General features: G+C 37.8%; 1 protein-coding gene across 4 annotated transcripts in view; it reads left to right on the top strand.

Annotated features, from left to right (window-relative positions):
* The window catches only part of lrrc4b (leucine rich repeat containing 4B), a 46,330-nt gene that overhangs the window by 6,344 nt on the left and 15,005 nt on the right, over nt 1–24,981 (top strand). The window contains exon 1 of one of the 4 annotated variants that reach the window (XM_023348491.1): nt 12,160–12,208. The exons of 2 other annotated variants lie outside the window; for them this stretch is intronic. The gene's annotated coding sequence lies outside the window, so the exon portion shown is untranslated. One more of the 4 variants, XM_023348490.1, reaches the window with a different exon arrangement.

The raw sequence follows: 24,981 nt of genomic DNA, 5'->3' as shown, positions 1-24,981 counted from the left end.
ATAACCGTCTTTGAGCTTACATTTTGCAAGCCATATTCACACACTGCTCTTTATGGTACCTGTAAACTTAAACACTATTCCAGCTCCACCATCAAGAGAATGACCATGATGTCTACCGTTTATAGTCCTGCGCTTTACGGCTTCACTTGGTCCTAAGTGGTAAAACTTTAAGGCGATGGTAATTTTTTATGTTGAGTGTAAAACTGTGCATGTTATCTGCTGTGACGAAGGGAACCTTTGTCATCTGACGATTATGAAGCGTGCAGCAGCAGCAACACCAGTCACTACAAGGCCACAGTTTCATGGGAAGCTTGTCACATAATATCATATTTAAAGGCAAGGTCCTCCAGTCGAGGGAGCGGGGACGCGGTTTCCACATATCAAGACATGTTTGCACTGAAGAGCAAGGCTGAAATGTCTCCAGGATTTGTAGATTTTCAACTTCAATATATCAGTTTTGGGGCAGATTATCGAGAATTTGGTCTTTTTGCCAGAGAGAATCCTCTCTGGCGACCAGTATGAAGGCATGCAAAAGTCTTACAATGTAAGATTTCCAAACCTTACAAAAACATCCTCAAGCAAATATATCTGTAATCTTTGGACAATGAGCAGCAGAGAAACAAAGAAAAACAGAAAATTTAATCTGTCAGCTGTTATTTTAAAGGGATCGTATGCAATATTCACGTTTTGCGTAAATTTCTCCTTCCTTTTGGGTCTCTGCTGCTTTTCAAAACACTGCGCAGATTATTGGCAGTTAGTTCATGTTTTTGGTCTCTGGAAAGTGAGCCTTTTCCAGAATCTCCAGAATGTAACGTCACAAATCAGCAGGCAGTTCCCGTTACCTAGCAACCCCCCTGTGAAGCCCACCCATTACCTAGCAACCACAGTTGAGCTCCAGCACATTTGGTCAGCTGGTTTAACCTCTATATGCGCTTTACAATGGCTGCTGGTAAAGACAAGCGTTTTGTTGTTGACTTACCATCCAGAAACCAAATGCTGCATTCTTGTTGGTTGTGCAGGAGGCTCCACTTGTTCTTTTCAAAGATGTACAGATGTATAATTGCGTATCTGTTCCATGTGTGAATGTAAACGTTGAGTTTTTAAAGCTGCTACTGAGATCAGTAGCAGCTTTTTTGGATGTAACGTGACAAGACGCCCTAAAACAGCTCATTCTGAACTGAGCAGACTAAAATCTGATTATCTAAATATTATTTTCTGCAAAATATGTTGCAGACGTGTTTTATATCACCTGCCTAACTTGTCAAAGGAAGCATAATAGGTCGCCTTTAAAACACATGGTCCTACACGTTGTGCTGAATCCTCACAAATTAAACGCCAGCTGAGCCATTTCAGTCATTTGTGGGTTTAGGCCAGAATGCTCTCTCATTTCTGTGGCGCATTGCTTGACCAATGAGCTCGATGAAAACAAGCAGGCAGGTTAACAGGGACATGCTAAATTACACCTGTTCTGCAAAGGAAGGGTGTGACTTTGAGATAACGCGCCTCCTACGCCGCAGGAGTTTTGAGCTATTAAGGATTATTTCTAGCGGAGATCGGCGCAAATCCTCCCAAAACAAACAAACGGAGTGAAAAGGGTCAGTGGGGTCATCTGAGATGGTGAATCTCTGAAATTAAAACTCTCTTTCTCCAATCTGGTGAAAGTGCAGCTCGTCTCTTTGTGTCCTCTGACTATAAAAGGACAAAAGGTCCAGCACGATGCATCTGTTGCTGCTTTAAAAGTAGGGCTGCAAAAACGGTAATGATTTTTTTTAGTTATTGATTAATTGGTTGATTGTTGGGATGATTAATCAGTTATTCTGATGATTAATTGGATTAAAAATGACATTTTACAGATTTGTCACTTGTTTATTTTGTAAAATACTAGAAATGTGTTTTTAAAATTCGAACAAACAAATAATTAAATTCCTTTTTAAAATAAAATCGACATTTTATTGCCTAAAATGCAACAACAGAGCATTCCTTTAGTGAACGGTTGATCATTTATTGGAAAGAAGGGATCTGCACTCTTTGTGAAAAGCTCAGCCCTTTCTGCTTGACTTAACATCAACACAGTGTATTGATAATTTGTTGACTATTTATTGGATTAACTGACCAATAATTCAATAGCAAAAGGTGGTTAACAGGAGAGTATTGTTTTTGCTTTGTTTTTTTGCAGAATTTGAACCAGGTAAAACTAAATTTGCCACTGGGTAGAGCATATTTAGTTTTTTTAATCTGTAATGAAAATTATATATTTTTTGTACAGTTTTGACTTAATTACTGCTCTGAGTCTGTTGTTCTTTCAGCAGTTGGCCTTGTTTGAGTCTGTAGACTTCAGTTAACGATTAATCAGTTACTAATTTAGTTGACGATTATTCCAACAATCAATTAATCTCGATTAATCCGATTAATCGTCTCAGCCTATTTAAAAGACATTGAAAACAGCCGTTATCCTAAATTTGCTTGTGGCTTCTGCACATACAGAGACTATTTCCACTCCTGTGAGGGGGAGAGGGAGCGAGATAATAGATGACACTTGAACTGCTCTAATCAGGCCAAGCTGGTTGCTGATCTCTTCATAGAGCGAGGGTGTCAGTGACTGATAGAGGCACAACTTGCTGATGCGCACAGGTTGAAGGGTGAGGGGAGAGTCACTGATCAGCCAAAAGAGACTGGAAAGTGTAGGAACAACTGCAGACTGTCCCCCCAAATGAGGCCGATGCTCTGCTGGAACGTTTCACCACATCCTGTTTCCTGCTCACAGTGGTGGTGGAAGGCTTCGTGATGTAGCCTCTTTGGCTAACAACCTGCTACACTGATAAAATTTCGCCATCATTCTTTTTTATGTTGCATAGTATTCATCTTCACAAGCTGCTTCAACTTCCATACATAAAAGTTATGAACTCTGTTTTTAAAGTTATTAAATGTCTTATCCTGAAGAAAGTTTTTTAGACTTGTAACTTCTGGGTAACTGATTATTCTATGGATTATTCTGACAATTAATCAATGTTTGATTAACCATCAAACAAATTTTAAAATCAAAGATAACTTGCCTAAATATAAAGGTTGTTTGTAAAGAGTGACTTAATTTATGTCATGGTCTTTGGGTTTTTATTCTGATGATTAATCAATTAATCAGATAAAAAAATAGGCTATTTTTGACTAAAAAACTTAAGCCTTGTTGTTGATTTTTACCTTAAATTAAAAATGCTTTTTCTTGCACATACTGTATATTTCTTGTAACAGCTTTAAATATGTTGTTGTTTCAGCAAGTCAGTTTTTGTGGTGAGCCTGTATAGTCCTGTCAATGATTAATTGATTAATAAATTAGTTGATGATCATTTTAATAATCTATTCATTACAATTCGATTAATCATTTAAGCCCTCCATAATTGGCAGGTTGCATCATTTCCAGTAAGTCCACAAAAACAACGTTTTGTGTTTCATCTGTGCCTGGAAGCATAAATTTCAAACTCCGGCAGTAAAAAATAAACCTAAAAATATCATGAAGTTGGAATCACAAAATCAGCTGTGGATGCTAACATTAGCATTTTAATGCTAGCAAGCCTGGTTAGTTTAGGCCTGAGAGTTCTGAGAAATCCTGAAAATATGAACACGCACCTAGTGCTAAATTAGAGTATTTTTTTTTTATGGTTAATTGTTGTTTTCTTATTTTATACATGCAATAGTTCCAGCCAGAACCTTTGTATTTGCATGTTTCTGGTACTCCCGTAAATCTGACGCACAAGCAACATCTGCAGACAACAGGGACGGATGACAAAACTGCTTCTCTTGACCTACCGGGAATTCATTTTTGCTTCAAAAAAATGATCTGATGCATCGCTGAAAATGCAGTTATTGTTGTGTTCCAGTTATGCTAAAAGGAGATAAAAATAATAAACATTTGTTGTTGAAATCATATATATATTTAATCAGTAATTTAGCAGCAAAAGTGGTTTTTGAAATGAAAATATCACTTATTTTGTCAGTGTAGTTTTCGATTAGACTGCGATTAGTTAATTACAGACCCTGCAATTAACTTCCACCACCACATAAATAACTTTCAGTTTAGTGAATGAGTGGATAATGGAAAAACAACCTCAGTTTATGTTGCACATATTGCAACATAAACTGAGAACTCAAACTTGGACAGTGATTTATATCTTTTTTTTGCATGATGTGCCACTATTTGATCATCAGTAACCAGGGGCCAGCGGAGCACATGTGCACTGACCCGGCTGCAGCAGAACCGCTGTTCCCCTGTGATGGCTGGATGGGCACTATCACCCATGATTGGTTTGACTGAGTCTCCCATCCAGGCCTGGGTGTTGGCCCTCTGGGGATCATGATGGCTGTCCGGGGCATTAATTATTGAATATAGTAGGAGGAATGGGAATGGTTAATTGGATAAAAATGAATGCTATAATCCATTGAATTGACATAATTAGAAATGGTGAGATTTCCCCTGAGGAATATATTCTCATCATGACCAAACGTGGAGAGGAAAAAATGAAACTGTAAAATGAACTGAGGATGCTCTTCCTTCCTCGTGAGTTTGTAAACGTCCTGGGGGAGATTTCAAACTTGGTGTGAGATTTTTTTAAAGGTGACCTACTATTCTTCCTTGAGCAGCTCTATACAGAACATGTTCATTTTTGCACAAAATCATTCTGAGATAATGAGATTTTAGTCTGGTCAGTTCAGAATGAGCTGTTTTAGAGCTTTTTGTCACTTTAAATCCAAATAAGCTGCTGCTGGCCACACTGGCCCCCCAACTCAACATTTACACTCACGTGAAAATGGCTGCTAACAGATGCGCAATTATTCAACCGTACAACTTTGAAAAGTAGAACTGGAGCCTCCTGCACAACCAACAAGAACGCAGCCAGTGGTTTCTGAATGGTACGTCAATAACGAAGACTGTTGCAATAATTAATTAATCAATTAATTGCATGATAAATCAAAATGAGCTTGATAGCTTTCGTTCTGATTATTAATGTTTTTTGAAAGGTTTTTTTTTTTTTTTACAGAATTCATAAACCATTTTATTTATGGATTTGGTTGTGTGAGGTTTTTATTTCTGTTTTATTTATTGGAAATTCAAAATATTTTCCAGTACAAGAGTGAGGTGTTTTCTGCTAAATTAAAGTTTATTGGTCTTTCAGAGAGCAAACTAATGTGGTCACTTGAAAAATGTCTCAAAACAATATTATAATTTTCAATTTGTCGTGCAGGGAAAGTTACTACTATGACAGGCGTACCAACAATAAAACATTTGTCTTTTCCAGCAGCCATTGTACAGCGCATACAGCTGTGAACCAGCTCATCAGCTTTATTAATTGTTTTTTGCTTAGTTGGGTTTTGTAAGGTGACTGGGTTTTTTGAAAGGTGCCCCCTTATTATTATTATTATTATTATTATTATTATTATTATTACCATATGTCCTGGAATTCTGCTTGGGTTGCTAGGTAACGGGCTGGGCTTCTCTGGGGTTGCTAGGTAACGGCAGTGCCTGCTGATTTGTGACGTTACATTCAAACTGATCGCATTCCAGACACTGAAAAAAAACGATAATTTATTTGCAAAAAAATCTGGCTGGCTGTTTCTTTAAGTGCTTCGGTTGTTTTTAGCAGAATCCCAAATGGAATTGCAAAAACGTCAAAAAATGTGAGTTTTGATCCCCTTTAAATAAGTTGCCCATACAGAGGCTGAGCTTGGCTGTCGGATGCCGAGTCAAGTCAGAGCTCTTCTCCTCTCTGTGTGTGTTAGTAAATGTGATTGGATAATGAAGGCAATCCGGCCTGACCACCCTGCGCCGCAGCTACTGCCGGCTCGGCCGCGTTAAGGCCCGGAGTCTTGAGGGAGTTTGTTTCGGGTCAGTGATGGCATAAGAGCTCACTACAGCATTGCAGAGTCAGGCTGGGGCCTTTCCTCGGTTCGGTCTGCCTCGCTGACTGGCTCCGCTTGCTGCAGGCGCAACAGTAGAGTCATACTGATACTGTTGTATGGCAGGCCGTTTCTACATAAAATCTGTCTCGCCCTACCTCCATTCCAGATATCTGAAACTCATTATAAACTTGACAAATTAGTCATTAAGATAACTGTAATTATATTTTCACAAGACAAAATTTCTGTTTGAGATATCTCCATTTACATTCTGACTAGTATAAATGACAATAGATTTACCATTAATTTATATGGAAGCTTCAGATATCTGCAATGAATTTTTGACTATTTGAAACATATATTTCAGATACCAAGAATTATATTATGACTGGTTACAACTTAAATTTAAGGGTTAGGGTTAGGGTTAGGGTTAGGAGCACTTTTAGCTTTTCAAAACCTTTTTTAGGTATATTGTGTTTGTTGGAAGAGAATAAACAGGATTATTCCAGATTAATTTGAGATATCTTGACTAAATACCTTTTAGTTTTCAGTGCAAACATCCCAGTAGACCAGAAGCAAAACAAAACTTTCCTTTTTTTTTTAGGTTAAAAGGGAAATTCTTGATTCAGATTTCAAAAGATTTACTTTCAATTAGTCATAATTATGTTTGTGATATCTTCAATTGCAAGTTCGGATGTGTGACCCTTAAAATAACCAATTTGGTGACGCCATTTGAGATATGGGATTTTAATCTGTCAAAATGTAAATGGAGATATCTTGAATTATTATTCTTGCTGATCAGAATGTGAATGCAGATATGTTAAATTACCATTTTGGATAGTCAAAATGTAGTATTTTTAGACATCTGACAGATGAAACCGATTTTATGTTACAAATGCCTGCCATACATAGGCAGCACAAGAGAACTAATGTGCAATTCTTAATTCAGATGTCAAAAAATGACATTTTGATTAGCTATAATTACATTTGCGATCTGCTAAATTGAAACTGCTGATGTGTGACCCTTAAAATGACAAATTTGGTGACGTCATTTGAGATGCAGTGAAATACATTTGCCAAAATGTAGTTGAAGAAATCTTAAATTATTATTCTTACCAGTCAGAACGTGAATGCAGATATCTTAAATTACCAAAATTAATTTAAAATACATTTAAAATAGTCAAAATACATTTTTAGATATCTGGAATGTAATTACAGATAGTCAGACAAAACAGATTTTTTGTTAAAACTGCCTGCCATAACTGATGATGACAGTATAGTTATTGATGATGTAGATGGCACCAATAAGAGATAAACATGGAATTATAACCCCAGTGACCAAAGTGTGATGCTTAGCAGGTTTTTTTCCTCCCCTCCTGATGCCGTTGTTTGTTAATTTAATTTCATCTCTCCGTGCTGCGTGTGATTCAGCCTGACAGAGCCAGGTTTGGTTTCCACGGCACTCTCAGAGATCACAATGAGATGCCTGGAGAGAAGCGTGGGCGCGCTGTCGCACAAGATGACACGTAATCAAATGTCCTTTTTGTATCTGCTTGGAGGTTGTTGTATTTTCTGGGGGCAGCGGCGGGGGCGGCGCTGATGTCACAGCGAGATGCTGGCTCCAGAGGAGGCCACGCAGACGTGCCAGCAGCGGCGCCAGGGGAGCCGGAGGGAGCCACGGAGGAGGCAGTTAGCAAAGCTGCATGCCGTCACTGTGATAAATCTCAGATCTGGCTGTACAATGAGGTCGATTCCTCTCACACCTTCACCGTTTGCTTCCCAATATACGCTCTGTGGCCGCTGTATTAGGAGCACCTGTTCACACTGCAAAACCACAAAGACTTACCAAGAAGTTTAGTTTCTACTGCAAATATCTTAGAAGACAAAATTAACATACAAGTAACTTTTCAGCGAGATGTAGGAGCTTGTTTTAAGTAAGTAACTCCTCATATTGATAAAAAATAACTAGTTCTACTTGTAACAAGATATTGTTTCCATGTTATAAGAGAAATAGAATTAGTAATATTCAGCAATATTGACTTAAAGAAGCTTTTATATCTTCCTGAAAAGTTAAATGTAAGTTAATTTTGTCTTATTTTAAGGGTATTAAGATATTTGCACAATAAACTAGACAAAAATCATTGGTAAGATTTTGTGGTTTTGCAGTGTCCCCCTTCATTTGAGGCCCAGAAGCAAAAGAGAGGAGAAACACAAAATCTCACCACCAAGTATTTCAGGTTTATTTTTCAATGCAAATATCTTAGTACACTTGAAATAAGACTAAATTAACTTACAACTACCTTTTCAGCAAGAAATAGGAGCTTATTTAAAGTAAATAATTCCTCAATATGTTTTTTTAAAGTTCTAGTTCCACTGGCCGATATTTTCACTTTGAATAAGTGAAATAATCTGCTAGTGGAACTAGAACGTTTTCATCAATATTAAAGAATTATTACAAACAAGCTCGAATATGTTGCTGAAAAGTTCCTTTTAAATTAGTTTTACCTTATTTCAAGTGTACTAAGATATTTGCACTAGAAAGTAGACAAAAAAAATCCTTGGTAATAATATTTTGTGTTTTTGCAGTGCAGTTGCAGTTACATAGGTACGGAGCAGAAACTCTGCGTCTAGATGTGTTGAAACCAACTTTCTACCGTTCTAACAGAGCAAGAGAGAATATTTAAGTCAAGTTTATTTGTGCAGCACATTTCAGCAACAAGGCAAGTTCAAAAGCTCTACACGATAAAAACATTGCACACTAACCAATTATGAAAAAAGCAACAAAGGCCTTTTTCAAGCAAATATACATCAAATATCTTGGTCGTTCAGTGATTTAAAACTAACATCAGTTTCTTAAAGTCAATTCTGTCAGTGCAGGGACTTCTGGGACTGGGGTGATGTGCTCTCTTTTCCTGATTTTAGTCAGAACTTCAGCAGCAGCGTTCTGGATCTGATTGGTTGCAGTAATCATTGTATCATCACTAAATATAATCGGATGGTTGAGTTTCTGTAGATCTTGTTGGACATTAATTCTTTAAACCTGGAAATATTGTTCAGGTGATAGAAGGCCGACTCTGTAATGGGTCCCAGTGTGATTCTGCATCGAACTAAAGCAGCTTAATCATCAATTATTCTTACAATTGATTGATTAAAGGGATGAAAATAAGAATTCTGTAGATTCTTCATTTAACCACCTATGATTATTTTATGCAACACTAAAAATCCATTAACATTTTATTACCTAAAATGCAATAATATGGCATTCCTTTAGTGTACACTTGGTCATTTGCAATCTGCTGCTAAAAAACTACTTCTAACATCGACATGTGCTTGATTTCTGCTTGACTTAAGATCAGTATAAAGCAGGAATGATCTGTTGATTATTTTCTATTAATCGATTAATAATTAGATAGCAAAAGGAGATTATAATGAGGTTTTTTAAGCTAAATTTGAACCAGGTCAAGCTAGAATTATCCAACAGGTTAAACTTTGGATAGAATATATTTACAGACAAAGACTTTTTTTTATCTAAATGAAAAACATATTTTCAGTAATTACATTTTGGTTTAATTACTGCTAAGATGGTGTTGTTTTAGCACAATCAGAGCCTTTTTTACAGTCAGTTAATTGATTACCAAATCAGTTGGCAATTATATCAATATTTGATTCATCACGATTATTGCGATTAATTGTTCCAGGCCTGTTAAATACACATAGGTAGATATCATTGGGCTCCTGTGGAACAATTCGTCCATTTCTTCCCCATATGTGTATGTAAATATCTGAGCAGCAGGATAATGCAACATTTAAATCTTAATTAATCTCTAATGCGTACTTCCACCAACTTAGGAACTTTATTAGGCAACTTTTCAGATCCCTCTAGTGCATTTTTTTTTTTAGAAAAAGAGACTCTGGCAAATCAGTAAAGCACGTACGGTTCTTACTTCTCTCTACGTACCTTAAACTGTCCCACAGGCCTTACAGGTGGCTAAGTCCTTGCACAGCACTTTTCCGAGTGCAATACATATTTTCCCCCCAAATTTAATGAATATGTGTTTTAAATTGAGCAGCTGTACGTGAAAATGAGTTCATGCTGCGTTCCACTGGCCTCCGCAGTCAGCAGATCGCAATCCAACGGAGAACCGTCGGCATGTGACACCAACAGGAGATTTGCATCCTGGATGTGCAGCTGAAACTTCTGGAGCAACTGTGTGATACTATTATGTAAATATGGAGCCAAACCTCTGAGGAATAGTTCCAGCACCTGGTTGAAAATGTGCCATGAATATTTAAGGCGGTTCTGAAAGAAGACAGGAGTCCGGTACAGTACTCTGAAGGCGTGTTTCACTGAGTATGCACACTGTTGCACATTTTTCTAGCAGTAGTGAGGCGTTCGGGTTCAGCTTTCCTGTCGGTTTTTATGCAGACTGTTTCAATTAAAATGTTAAAAGTAGGGCTGCAACTATTTATTATTTTAATACTCAATTATTTGGTTCATCTGATAAAAAATTGCCACATTCTGCTGATTTTTCATTTAACCACCAAGGCTTATTTTATAAAATATTATTTAAAATAAACAAATACAAATAATTAAATAAATAATTCAGCTTGTTGTTTAAATATTTTATTGCCTAAAATGCAATAATATAGCATTATTTTAGTGAATTTGAACTGGGTGAAACTAAAACTACTTATCTTTAATGCAAGATATATATATATATATATATATATATATATATATATATATATATATATATATATATATATATATATATATATATATATATATATATATAGACCCAAGGTGTAGGTTGTGCAAGGAGGCCCCTGAGACAGTCTAGCACATAACAGCAGGGTGCAAGATACTGGCAGGGAAAGCGTACATGGAACGACATAACCAAGTTGCAGGCATAGTGTACAGAAACATCTGTGCAGAATATGGACTGGAAACCCCGAGATCAAAGTGGGAAACACCCCCAAAGGTGGCGGAGAACGCCAGAGCTAAGATCCTGTGGGACTTTCAGATCCAGACAGACAAAATGGTAATGGCGAACCAACCAGACATTGTCGTAGTGGATAAACAACAGAGGAAAGCCGTTGTGGTAGATGTAGCAATACCAAGCGACTGCAACATCAGGAAAAAGGAGCACGAGAAACTAGAGAAATACCAGGGCCTCAGGGAGGAACTGGAGAGGGCCTGGAAGGTGAAGACCACAGTGGTGCCTGTGGTCATCGGGGCCCTCGGGGCAGTCACCCCCAAACTGGACCAATGGCTACAACAGATCCCAGGAACAACATCAGACATCTCAGTCCAGAAATGTGCAGTCCTTGGCACAGCCAAGATACTGCGCAGAACCCTCAAGCTCCCAGGCCTCTGGTAGAGGACCCGAGCTCAGAGGATAAGAACCACCCGCGGTGGGTGAGAAGGGAATTTTTATTTATTTTTTTATATATAGTACAGTTTTGGGTTAGTTACTGCTCTGAATATGTTGTATACTTCAGTTAGCGATTAATTTATTACAAAATTATTTTAATTGTTGAATAAATATTTTAGTTGTCATACAGAATGCTTTAAATGAAATGTTAAAACAACATTTAGAGCTAGCCTGGTAGAAACTAGCCCTTTGTTCTTCGCTTTGCTTCGTACAGCGGATCTGAACTGTGTTGAAGTTTTACATTTTATTCTGTCCCAAACGTTTGGTTGTGACGTTTGTAATGCGCCAGTTCGTGTGAAGCTTACCGGAAGTTTCCTGCGCTGTAAACAACCATCCTTCACCGTTGTGGAGCCGAACTAGATCGCTATTGATGCTAAATAGATATTTGGAAGTGCGACCCACACGGACTGAACGGCTTTGTTGACTCGATATTGCTAAAACTACAGGTAGACTACTTTAATAAAACGGCGCAGAAAATCGACGTCATCGTTCTCTCTGTTCGCTGACTGGTCCGGCTGAAAATCTACCGGGAAAAGCCCAGACGGAGGAGCAGTGAAGGGAAATTAGCATCGAGCAGGAGGGCTAATTTTGGACTCTACACCTGTGGAGACGTTCAGCTGGTAATGTGGCTGCTGTTCTGATCCGAACCGGGGAGATTCGAGCTGCGGCTCCCCGCTTTAGGAGCAGCAGAGCGGGGCCGCGGACGCCCCGAGCCCCCTCCACACCCCCGCTGACGTGACGGAGAGACGCAAGATGGTGAGTGGTTACTATGGCAGGTTACTATGGCAACCCCAGGTCTCTGCAAGAGCTTCCATTTCGCGCAGCGTGGGAGAGAGGTGGAGAGAAGAACCCGCAGAGAAAGAAGGGTGGAGAAACCAGCAGAGGAGGTGAGGGATGGGAATAAACACACGTTGGGTGTAGGAGAAAAAGAAGAAGGAGAGGAGGAAGGAAATAAGTGATGGAGACGTGAGAGCGATGGGGTGAGACTGCGGATCAGAGGGCAGTGACGCCGGACCGGATCGGTGCACGTGCTGGAATGTTTCAGGTCTGGTTCTCCATCAGTCTGCTGCTGCTGCATGTTCCCACTCTTTATCTCCTCCTCCTCCGGCTCCGGCTCCGGCTCGGCGGGAGACGTCGTGTCGGTCTCTGTGACGGGGTCTCCATAGAGACGTCCATCAGTCAGTCGGCGTCGGTGTTTTTTTGCGGGCAAAGCCTTATCGTGTTTGTCAGTGTGAGTGTTTATCTGTGCGTGTGTTAGTCGGGGTGTCACTCATAGGGAAGGCTAGGGCGAGGCCTGAATGAATGGGGGCCACGGGAGCGCTGCTTATCAAGCATGCATGCACACGCTGCTTGTTTGTTTTGAAAAAGACAAGCCTTTCTACATAAAACTCTGGCGTGCAGTCGGGGAACTGTAGATACACAGACAGTCGGATGCATAACAGGAGCATTTCCACCTCTGCCCTGTTGCATCAACCTGCCTGACTATAGATCTTTGATCCTACATCACAAGTTTCCCTGTGGAAATAGTTGATTTTTGCTCTTTTCTAGCTAATATCTGTTGAACAGAGTTTCAGAAGGTTTTTAAGATCCTTTTAATGCAACCTTGAATAAAATTTAAGAATGAAAACTATTGGTTAGTTGCATTCACACCAGCTCTGTTTAATCCACTTTCATTTGCCTAGAAAGTCCGGTTCGTTTGTGGAAGTATGAAAACGCAATCGAACTCTGGACGATTGGTCTGGTCCGCCTAAGTAGGTCTGGGTTTGCAGGAAGCTGACTATAGTGCAGGGCATTCTGGGTAAATACAACCAACACAAATGAAAGAGTCTAACGCTAGCTGGAGAAATGGTTTGTTGTCTTTTACAAAAGATTTACGAGAAATCCTACAACCGCTGAAATCTGATGCTATTCCGTTTTGTTTACATTTTGTGAAGAAGGAAGTTGCGCTCAGTGTCTTCTTCTGAGATTTTCGTGTTGTTTCTTCAAGTGGTTCTTAGTGCAGCACCCCTACAGGCGAGGAGGGGAACAGGTTTTTCAAAGGGTTTGGTTTGTTTAACACAGTGAAAACACAGGAACTGAAATGTAACAAATGTTCCAATTTTTGTTGCCAGGAGAACTGAGTCTATCGGGATATCTGGTGTGAAAATGTCTTACACTGCTAACCTTATCCGCCGAGCTTAGAAGTTTTTTGTTTTTTCTTTGCATTTAGCCTCGTATGGGTTGGCAGCAGAAGTGAGTGGTGAAACAAAAGTTGTCCAGGTACCTGTATATAAATAAAAAAAAAGGTAGCTAGTTAGTTAGCAATGCCATAATAGCAACTAGTAGCCTGAACTACCTCAAGTCACAGGTTGAGTCAAGGTAATGGAAATTTTTGCCAAACAGAAAATGGTGGCCCCTCCAGAATACGGCCATATCGAACCCAGGACCTTCTTGCTGCAAGGCAACAGTGCTACCAACTACACCACTGTGCAGCCCCAAAAGCTACATCTAAATGAATAATTAAACAAGTTGTATTGCTTGAAATAAGTTCAAAGAGAAAAAGAGTTTGTACAAACATTTAGCTTAGTAACAAACAAGTCAAGATAAAAACAGAAAAAGTTGTTCTTTGAGTATTTTTTATTAATAACATGATTCTGTTTAGTGGAGCTAAAGAGACTAAAAATAAAATGTTTCTTTACGTCTGAAGATCAAAACATCTTCATCTTTAAAGCACTCATCTTCTCTTGGCATCTTTTTGTTTTCTTGCAGTATATTGAGATAAATTTCTATTCTTTGATTATTCTCTTATTAAAATATACAACTTGAATCCAAATTTAAAATATTGATACAGATTGATCCTTATTAGTCTGGTACTGGCCTTGCTTCAGCTCCGTGTGTAAGACGACATGCCGACGACCTTGCCCTTGACCTTTAACGCCTAATAAACACTTATAATTACCCTTCTAATTAGAAAGATGCCCTTGTCCTGCACTCATCCGGAGCAGTTGTGCGTGAAAGCTCAGAGTGAGGTAGATTTATCTCAATGTTTTATTTAAAAACGCCACCTGTTAGCTCTTAAGTGCTGCTGTTACGCTGCTTTGTTGCAATGCACCGACTTCTCCGGCCCAATTAGTGGAGCTGCGAGCTGTGTCCCGGTATGTGGATGGGCTTGGAGCCAGCCTGCAGCTGTTAGGATAGCAATCACAGGTTCTCATTCTGGTGGTTCTGCATCGCCTAAACCCAGGAAAGCTTTCAACAGCCGTCAGCACGAAGAATGAATTCTGTCTCTGCATTTTAAAACACTTTTAGATGCGTCTGTGGATGCATGTGTAAAAAATACAGTCAAGATTTTTCCTCATGTTGCTTTCTGTGCATTGGAGCTATAAATACATGTGATTTAATTGTGATTCTGCTGCAAAGTCAGAGAATTGCAAATGCTACCAAAAAGTGTTGAGAAGGAGTTTCAGCAGCACAAACAACGCGTTGGATGGCTGTCCTTTGAACGGTTGCGTGGGAGGATTTATAATTGCTGTTATTGCCAAGCCCAGGATGCTTTCAGGGACTGAAAAAATTATTCTGCATGCAGTACTTTAAAAGAAGAAGTAGTAGAGCGATGTTAAAAAGGGAAAGTGTGTTTGTGCCGATTTCCATAATGTGAAATCAAATCCAAACATGGTTGATTTATCTTTTTTATGCTTCTTTATTGTTTTATTAGGAGGCTAATGTCAAAATACCGACTCATGGTGCGTTTATGGTCTGGCATCACAACCTGAAATGAGAGCACTGCATCTATAAGCAACATTTTGTTTAAGATTCACAAACTTATGTTAAGACGTTTTCTGTTATCCTAAACAAGCAGAAGGATGAATATTTTAAACTTCGGTGGATCTTCTTGATTGATTTGCTACTTTTTAATGATTTATTGTTAATAATATTATTTTGTTGGGATTTTATGTGATAGAAAAAATCTGAACAGTGCGGTGTGCATGTTGAGAACCTCCCTTCGCTGCAGGTCTTTTGGGTTTGTCTCTGTCAGCTATCTAACTAATTAACCCATTTATACCCGGGGTTGGCATCCTTCACAACATTGACAGCCATTTTTATTCAGATTTGTTTAGCGCAACAAAAGCTACATGAAGTTAGCAGAAAATTACTTCATAAAAAGTAACATTTTTTATAAAAATGCTATGCATATGTAGCCTTAAAACACCCAGGAAAAGCTGTTAACCTATCTTTTTAAAATTACCTTTACATTTTACCACCAATCATAAACATTAGTTCTGCTAATGCTAAAGCGCTAGCCTCAATTCAAATTATATCTAAAACCCTCAAGCACCAATTAAATCTTGTCATTATAATTTGCCTTATTATATTTACGTCTGTGTCTAATGTTTGTGTTTTATTTCGTTTCTTGTTTGACATACATTTTTTGGGGGGAGAGAAGGAGGACATTAGGAAAGGAAACTGAACTGCTGCATAAACTGTCTTCAATCACTTCAAAATAAGAGCATGAATATAAACGTCTAGCTACTTGGAAGAACACCCAACAGTCGATAACTAAAACAATTCAACATAAATGTTGTATTTTATTCAACTGAAAGTTTAGAATTCATTCAGAAAAATAAATTTAGAGGAAGGAAATTGCGCTAAGCGTTTTAAAAGCTAGCAGAAACACTGAACGCTAAAAGAAAAATTAGCTTAATAAAACATCCTTCTGGACCAGATACCAACTTCAACGTCATAAGTAGTTTGGAGACATTTTTTTTACACTTTTTAATATAGAGCAGGCACTTTCGTTTGACTGGATATGAATATAAAACAAGAAATGTTCATGCCACCCCCCTGGCTGTGGCGCCCTGGGTGGTCAGCCTCATTGCCCGTCTCAAATAACGGCACTGGCCAAAGAGATAATGTTTTTTTCACCAATCACTAAGTTTTACATGATTTTTCTTCACTTAGCGATTTTCTTGTCCCTCCTGCTAAAGAAAACCTCCAAACTCACAACCAATAAAGAGGATTCTTGTCTCAGTCTTTTCTTACAGTCGGGCAACAATAAAACCCAGAGAATAAACACAGAATGCAGCACAGATTGACTTTATACCAGAAAGGCCACACGCACAATCATAGAGTCAGAGCTGACAGATCGTACCTTGACCCCTGAGAGAAATCACTCACACTCGCCTTCTCATGTTGGAAAAAAAGAAAAGAAAAACGGAGGCAGAATGGATACCAGAAATGCTGAAGCAAGCCCTATTGTGCTAAACAGCTGGGAGCAACGGACGCTCAGCTCAGAAACACTGGGGAAAGCTCTCAGCAACCCCAAAACTGTGCCATTTACAGCGCTCTGTAAATGGCTGGGAGACATTTCCATTAGAGAGCGGTTTTAATCCTCAGGAAACCAGACCATCAGCGCTCCAAACCGCCTTAAACACGGATCAATTCTTCACAAAACCAGCTTCCACAACTCCATAGCTGGACTTTGTTTGCAGCTGAGAGCTTTGGAAGATGTTAATATTTAAAAGCCTTTCATCCCAACACATAGTTATTGATTAATGAGTTAATCTAATGCTGGTTGATCTTATTGGTCAACTAATGATAAATTGATAGACGACCATTTTCTTAAAAACCTGATGTTCCTCTTGTATCAACTGTATTTCCATAACATAAAGGGCTGCATTTGTCATAATATGTTAAATTTAGCAAAAATCTAAAATTTTAACACAATGCCAGCTGTATTGAATACTGACTGAATAAACAGAATTATGAAGCTAAAGACATATTTATAAAATGTAGCAAAACAGGAACCTCTTAGGTTGCTGAATAGAAAAATAAAAGATGAAAGAATAAAATGTTAAACACTTAATTCCCCATGAACAGACAGAAGTGCTGTCTGGAGCTGCTCTTGTAGGAATATTAAAACTTCGCACCAGGAAGCGCTGTAACTGACAGCCCTTAAAACAAACCGCGCTCATTGGCGCCATCATGTTTTCTGCGTCATTCCCTCCCTTTCTGACATAAAATCCTCCCTTCCTGATGAATATGTAAAATTTGAATGAGTTTTGACGCTGCTTCGTTGTAAAGCTATGCCTGAATGATCGCTGTTAACTTAAGGAGTTTGTTGAGTGTTTATATTTCTGAACAGAACCGTTTAAAGTTCATTTTTTCATCCCGCACCGTTTCTCTCTTGTTCTGAGACACCGCCACCAGCTTTCATTTTCGTATGAACGACTCTGCTTTAGTACGACCCGTGGCGCCCTCTGCTGGATGGCGGCCGAACTGCAACACTAAAAAAGATCTAAGCGGAAGTTATTAGTTAATCAATGGGAACTAATTTTAATCTAATAAACCATCAGTTGTGTATTTACTAGCTACATTTACTGAATTGCATTTACTTGAGTAATGTTTTTTTTAAAAATATGCTTTAATGATTGTAACCAAAAATTCACCAGACCTGCAGTTTTTGTTAAAATGTAATAAAAAAAAAGTTATTGAAAGAAACTGACTTGGAAAAAATTTATTTTGCCTGATTTTGTTATTTTTTGCTACTTATATGAATTATTATAATTTTGGTCTTTAAAATAACAAATTTTTCACTTAAATTTATATTTATGTCCAGCTGATTATGTAATTTTTAAATATTACATAATTGATAATTTGATCAGTTACTCAGTACTCAAGCTGGCCTTTTAACAAATACTTTTTTACTCTTGAGTAATTTCTTGGGCGGTAAACTATGTTGATGCAGTGCTACTCTTGTTTATCTACAATTGTTGGGTTGGGGTTGGGTACTGTACCCACCTCTACTGATCCTTCACCAGACAGGGTTCATACCTGTTTTAAGAACATTGTGGGTTATTCATTATAGCTCAGTTTTAGTTCTTTGTGACTTATTGTTTGTCTAACTCGGTTAGTTTTAATTGGTTTTTATTGTGTTTTCTAGTTTTCATTAGCCATTAATTGTTAAATATTGTTTGGTTTTAGTTTTGTCTTTATCCGCTATAGTAGTAATTTTAGTTTTTTCACATTTTGGTTGATTCAGAATCGTCAAAGTATTGGTTTGTGAGCACTTGTCTTTTCCAGCAGCCATTATACAGCGCATACAGTGGTGAAATCAGCTGACCAAACATGCTGGAACTCCATGTTGGGTTGCTAGGTGACAGGCTGGGGTTGCTAGGCAACAGGCAGTGCCTGCTGATTTGTGAAGTTACATTCCGGAAGTTTTTGAAACGTCTCATTTTCCAGACACCAAAAAATAATAAGTTATTGCCAACAAAACGGCTGGGTGTTGATTTTTAAGTGCTTGGGCTGTTTTTATAAGTTGAGACCCAAATGAATGCACAAAATTCATCGAGTAGACTTTTTATTTTTTACCAAATACGTTTTTGATCTTGGTCTTGAGTAATTTACTTTTTACTTTTGCTTGAGTATAAATATTTAGAAGTAGAGCTACATACTTGTCCACCTCTGTAAACCATTAACTGTTTGAATCTCTTCCACCACATCATACCAAGAGCCCCAGTTTAGAGGTGGAGGCAGAGTAATGTCCGTTAATGGGAGTGCTTCAGCGGGGTGATGAACACGGTGACTTTTAATCTGCCGCTCTCGGCCTCCTCTGAAGGATGAAGAGGAGGAGGTCCCCGCTCCGGTAAGAGCGGTTCTGAATAGATCAAGGCTCCTCTGCGCCTTCTGCATCCAAATGAGAGCGGAGCCGCGTCTTTGAATGGGTTGAGTGGGAGGGCGAGGTGGGAGACCGTGCAGAAGGAGGGGGCTCGAGCACATCCTATTCGACAAGGATGAGCTGTGAATGAAATGGGAGACGGCAAATTATCCAGTTTTAGAAAGGACTAATAAGGCTGTTCTGCTGTTTTCTAAAAATAAGCTCTTATTGTAACTCTGCTGCAATAGCTAAAATAACCGTTTCACTGTTTGAGAAAAAAGAAATGGGATTACATTATGCTCTGTTTTTGATAAGTAAGTAGAGCAAAAAGTTTTGGATAATTAATAGTTTATCATAGAATTGGAACGTGAGCTCAAATAGATCAGAACAACTAGTTACATTTACTTAGTAACTTTTAATGTACTATTTTTACAACACTGTATTTTTTACTTCTACTTGAGGACTTTGAGCTGCCATGTTGGTGAAAATGTGCTATACAAATAAAATTACCTTACCCTGAGTTATTTTATTATGAAGTATTTTTACTCTAGTAATGTAACATTTCTGGATTTTCTTCCCACTGAATGAAAAACAAAATTTTGAACCAAAAATTCACCAGACACACCTGAAGTTTTTTATTTTGTTTATTTAGTAGACTTTTTACCAAGTACTTTTTTACTGTCACTCAGAGTTGGAAAGTAACTAATTACATTTGCTTATTTACATTTACTTGAGTTACTTTTTGGAAAAAATCTACCAAAAATTAGAGTTATTAAGTATTTACATTTACTCATTTGTGTGGTTTTTATTTCTATTTTATTTATTATTTCTTGTTGTTGTGTTTTATTTGTGGATATTTAATGTATTTCAGCTCCAGTGTGAAATGTTCTTTACAAAACTTTAGTTTATTAGTATTACAGAGAAAAAATAGTCTAAAAACAACAATATTGATATCTGTGATCATTTCTGGCATAATTTACCGTCCAGCAAAATTTGCTATTATGAAAGGTCTAATGATATAAAATTTACATATTTTTAATCTTCTTATTTATTCTTGGAAATAACTTAGAATTAAAATACTAAACCCCTAAATAAACAGCAAAATATGTGATTAAATAAATAAATGGAATCAACTTAAAACAGATTTTTTTTAAAAAGTTAAATAAATCACTGGGGAAAAAATGATGATCTTTGTAAATTAAAACAAATAAATAAATTACAAATAAAGTGGGATAGCAAATTACTACTAATAAAACAATATATAAATAATATGACTAATTTAGTAAGTAAGTAAATAATGAGAAATATAAAAGATAAATTAATATGTAATATTAAAAACATTTCATAAATGAACACAAAGTGGGAAACAAAAAACAAAAACAAATAATAAATCAGATTAATCCAAATAAACAAAACAAAAAGTTTGAATCAGGAGGCAACCTTTATAAAGTTAATTACAGGCTCACATGCTAATAAAACTTAAATAAACAATAAATTTATGCCTAAATTAAATAAAGTTTTATCAGCATTTTATCAGCATTCTGTTATCATTCCCAACTTTAATTCTAAAACTAAACTGATAATAAATATAATTGTAGATTTATTTGTGTTCTTCTGTCCGCGGCTCGATGGATGGTAATTTAATCAGGACAAGCAAGACGGGCTTGGAGAGGCGAGGAGAAACGTTTTGGTTTGGGACTAATTGGGACCATAAGATAAAACTCTGCATCTGCAACCAGAGTTACAGTAAAACACGCAGAGTCTCACGATTGTCTGTGAAGATGCGTATCTCACTTCCAACGCGCTGCAGGCTCATTTCATCTGGAAACGGGGAGAAATTCATCACCTCTGCCCCTTTCACCCGCTTTACATCCTTCCTGCCTCATAATGATATCAGCCATCAGGCGAGCATCGATTCAAAACGCTCGGAGAAAATAAAGGGAACGCGTTTCTATAAACCTGTAATTGCGGATGAAATTACAGCGTGCAATATTAGGGAAAAAAAAAATCAATGAAAACAGTGGAGGTGTTGCACCTGTAACACATCACTGGCCTTACGAGTCATCGATTCACCTGTGCGAACACCTCAGGTTGTTGTTTCAGTCGTCCGGGGGCCACGGCTCGTCTCCTGCAGGGAGCCAGACATGAATCAGGGGGAAGGAGGCTGTTTGTACGGCGTTAGTCAGCCGGCGTACAGTCAGCGTTTGTGTTCGTGGGCTCCAACGTGACGTCAGCGATTCATTCATCAGCAAGGCCGGCGCTCCTTTCTCCGGCTGAGAGGAGGAGGAGGAGAGCAGGGCTTCCTCCACTCCTCCATCCATGATCGTCACAGATCGCTGTACCTGCATCTACTCAGTTGCTTTTACTTTAATCATTTTATTTTGAAGTATTTCTACTCTTACTTTCTGGATTTTTCTACCCGCTGAATGAAAATCAAACATGTTTTAACCAACGATTCACCAGACATAGACACACACCTGCAGTTTCAGTTAAAGTTTAATCAGTTTTTTATTAAAAGAAACTGATTTGGGAAAAAAATTAATTTGCCTGATTTTGTTATTTTTATTACTTAAATAAATTATTGTCATTTTGGGCCTTAAAATACCCAAATTTCCACTTAACTTTATATTTTGCTGCATCTGGTGATGCAATTTTTAAATATTAAATGACTGATAATTTGATCAGTTACTCAGTATTTGAGTACTTTTTACGAGCTTTGTTGTAGATTTGAAACTTTGAAGCATTTGCTAGCTAAATTAGAGACCAAAACACCAGGCTAAAGAATCTTATCTAGTTTTAGGTAGAAAGAGAGAAAAACAATAAATCATGCAAATGGAAATTATTTAATTCGTTTTAATTTATCACGCGATAAACTAGACTAAAAGATACTGGTTTTACAGTGTGCTCTGTATCCCCAGAACCAGAAGCAAACATAGAGAAGCAGCTTTCAGCTTCTATGCACCACAAATCTGGAACAAACTTCCAGAAAACTGCAAAACTGCCGAAACACCGAGTTCCTTTAAACCAAATCCCTATCTCTTTTTTAAAAGTAGCTTGTCAGTTTGTTTTGTCTTAATTCAAGTTTACTAAGATGTTTGCAGTAGAAACTAGATCAAAAATACGTGGTGCAATTTTGTGTTTTTTGCAGTGTAATAGTTTTTATTAAGTTTTCTTGTGGATAAAAGGCCAAAACCCATAAAATAAATTTGTTTCCCAGATATCCAGTGACGTGTGGACTAAACCGAGCCTGTGTTCCTTGGTGAAGTCCTTTTTGGACTCCTGACCCACTAAACTTTATTTCCCAGGAACTTGGTAGAGATCTGAAATGACTCAACCAGCGGCGAACGAAGAGGAAACAGGATCTGAAATGGTGAGCTCCGGGACGAAACCTGCAGGCGTTGCCTCCAGGTGGCGGGGGCGGCAGTCACTTTTTGTTTTTGTTCACAGTGAAGCGGCGAAGGGAGGAAGACGGGCGGTGGCTCCGGGTCCTCACTCCGGCGCTCTTTAACTCACCGCCTGCTGCAGCCAATTAGACTCCAAGCGTCGCACGAGACATGCGCCGCAAATTCTCCAAATCGTTTTTTTATGACCGTTTGCTGCTCGGACTGTTGCTGCCAATATCGATGGTGTTTAGACAAAAGGAGGCAATTTCCCTGCGAACGTTATTTTGCTCTTTTAAGGCTGCAGCAGATTCAGTGGTGAAAGTCCACCAGGTAGCAAAACGGCTAATTGCTCTCAGGGGAATCTGGTCATTGAATTTAGTTCAGACTGGAAGAATCAGATGCTGTCGCCAATCCACACTCACGATATTAATCTTCTTCGACGTCAACCGCGGCAATCTGAAATCTAATCAAATGTGAATTGATTAGGTTGATTGAATAAACCGACTAAATCAGCAGCTAACGTTACACAAATTCTCCCTGATGTGGGGGAGGAATTAGAGCTGGTTTGAACCATAAAACAAACAAAAAAGTAAAACAATTATTCTATGGGTATTGATTGTTTTAATGATCTCACTGGACATAATGTAACATCTGAACCTGTCAATTATACTGGACGATAAATTGTCCCAGAAGTTATCGCGATAAACGATAATAATATTGTTGGTTTGAGACCATTTTCAAGTCAGATAATGGTAATAATGGCGTAATAATATAAGAACTCATTCTCAAAGATAAATAAACTTTAAATTATAATGAATATTTAACCCTGGAACTGGAAGATATTTTAAATATACAAAATAAAACAATCCGGTCCGGATTGTTAGTTATATTTATTTTTTGTAAGGTTGTCGGCTCGAGTCGCCTTAATTTAGCAGATGTCAGACAGGAAGGTGAGAAAGGATGAAGACACAGGGCAAAGGTCAAACCCTCCACTGTTCTTTCTATAAAAGTATCAGTAAATATTAGGCAATAAATCAATTAATCGCATGTTAAATTGAAATGAGCTCAATAATTTTCATTTGAGTGATTTATTGCTTTTCTCTTTTCTCTATTTTTACCACAAACTGGAAGATAAAAGTCTTCGGTCTGGTGTTTTGGTCTCAACTGAAACTTTTTTTGAAGGACAATTTTGTTTAGAGACTTAATAATTAATTTTTTATGTTTATTTCTTTTGGATGTTTAAAATGCTTTCCAGTTCCAGCTTTGAGAATGTGTTCTTGCATTATTATGCCATTATTACCATTATATTATGTGAAACAAAACAATATTATTGTTTATAGCAATAACTTCTGGAATAATTTATCGTCCAGTAAAATTTATGATCCTGACGGAGCGAATAAATATCAATAGATTACAGACTAGTGGCACAAATCGCACTTCTTCATGTGACTGGAGTTATAAAGAATCGCGTTATAAATGGGAATATTTTCCAATATTTGTGTTTGTGGGTCTATTATTGCTGTCATGCAGTCATACAGTTACCTAAAAGTAGAATAAATAGTTCTTATCGTCACTTTAATCGTTCTCATAATAGATCCGCAGCATGTCGTGATAAACCTTCAGTCTGTCGCTCACCCTGATAAAGCAGCAGCAGCTGTTGGGCAGTAAATGCAGATGCTTCCTGATGCTGGTTTCATGAGTCGAGGTGTTTGACAGCAGATTTTCCTCCTAAAGCTTCAGAGACGCGGCCGACTTGAGGGAAGTCGCCGCATCAGAAAAGGTCGTGGCTCTCTTCCCACTGCACACATCGGACATGATGAGCTCTCCTCGTCTTTTTTCCTCCTTTTTCATTGCGGCTGCGTGAGCTGCCATCTTGGTGTGTGCCAGCTCATTACTGATGGGCCTCCACGCTGATGTGCAGACAGGAAACTGGAGAGCAGGACTTTGTTCCTGTCTGCTTGACTCGCTGCGTGTCTCTCTGTCTCCTCTCGTTTCGCTTCGGAAATTTTTAAACTCCTGTCATACTGGAGCGTATTACTGTAAAAATAAAATAAAATCATCCAACTGTAGATACAAGCATAAAAATGTGTGTGATTTTTGAATTTCAGGATGACGGCCATGTTTCAAGATGGCCGCCTTTTGTTTTTTCAGCTACAATATTGAAAAAAATTCTAGATGTTTCAGAGACAATGTGGCTGATTCTTAAGAGCAAATCTATTCAGTCAAATTCTATTTATTTATTAATGTTTAGAAATCTAATTGCATTTTCTGACCCATTTGAAAGAAGTTTTGTTTTATTTTCTACATGTTTCCCCATAAAATCTTACCAAGTACTTTTAGATCTTAGCACAAATATCTTAGTAGACTTGAAACAAGACAAAACTAACTTAAAAATAACTTCTCAGCAAGATATGGGAGCTTGTTTTGAGTCAATAACTCCTTATTATGGTGAAAAAGTTCAAGTTTCATCGGTAAATTACTAAACTTATAACATGGGAAAAATGTTTTGTTATAAGTGAATTTATCTGCCAATAGAAATAGTCATTTTTAATGAATATTAAGGAATTATTGACTTAAAACAAACTGAAAAGTTACTTTTAAGTTAGTTTTGTCTTCAAGTGTACTAAGATAAAAACTAAAC

The sequence above is a fragment of the Xiphophorus maculatus genome, chromosome 16 (genome assembly GCF_002775205.1).
Source record: "Xiphophorus maculatus strain JP 163 A chromosome 16, X_maculatus-5.0-male, whole genome shotgun sequence".
Classification (NCBI taxonomy): domain Eukaryota; kingdom Metazoa; phylum Chordata; class Actinopteri; order Cyprinodontiformes; family Poeciliidae; genus Xiphophorus; species Xiphophorus maculatus.
Note: the sequence above shows the minus strand (reverse complement) of the source record. Positions and strands in the feature narration are given on the sequence as shown.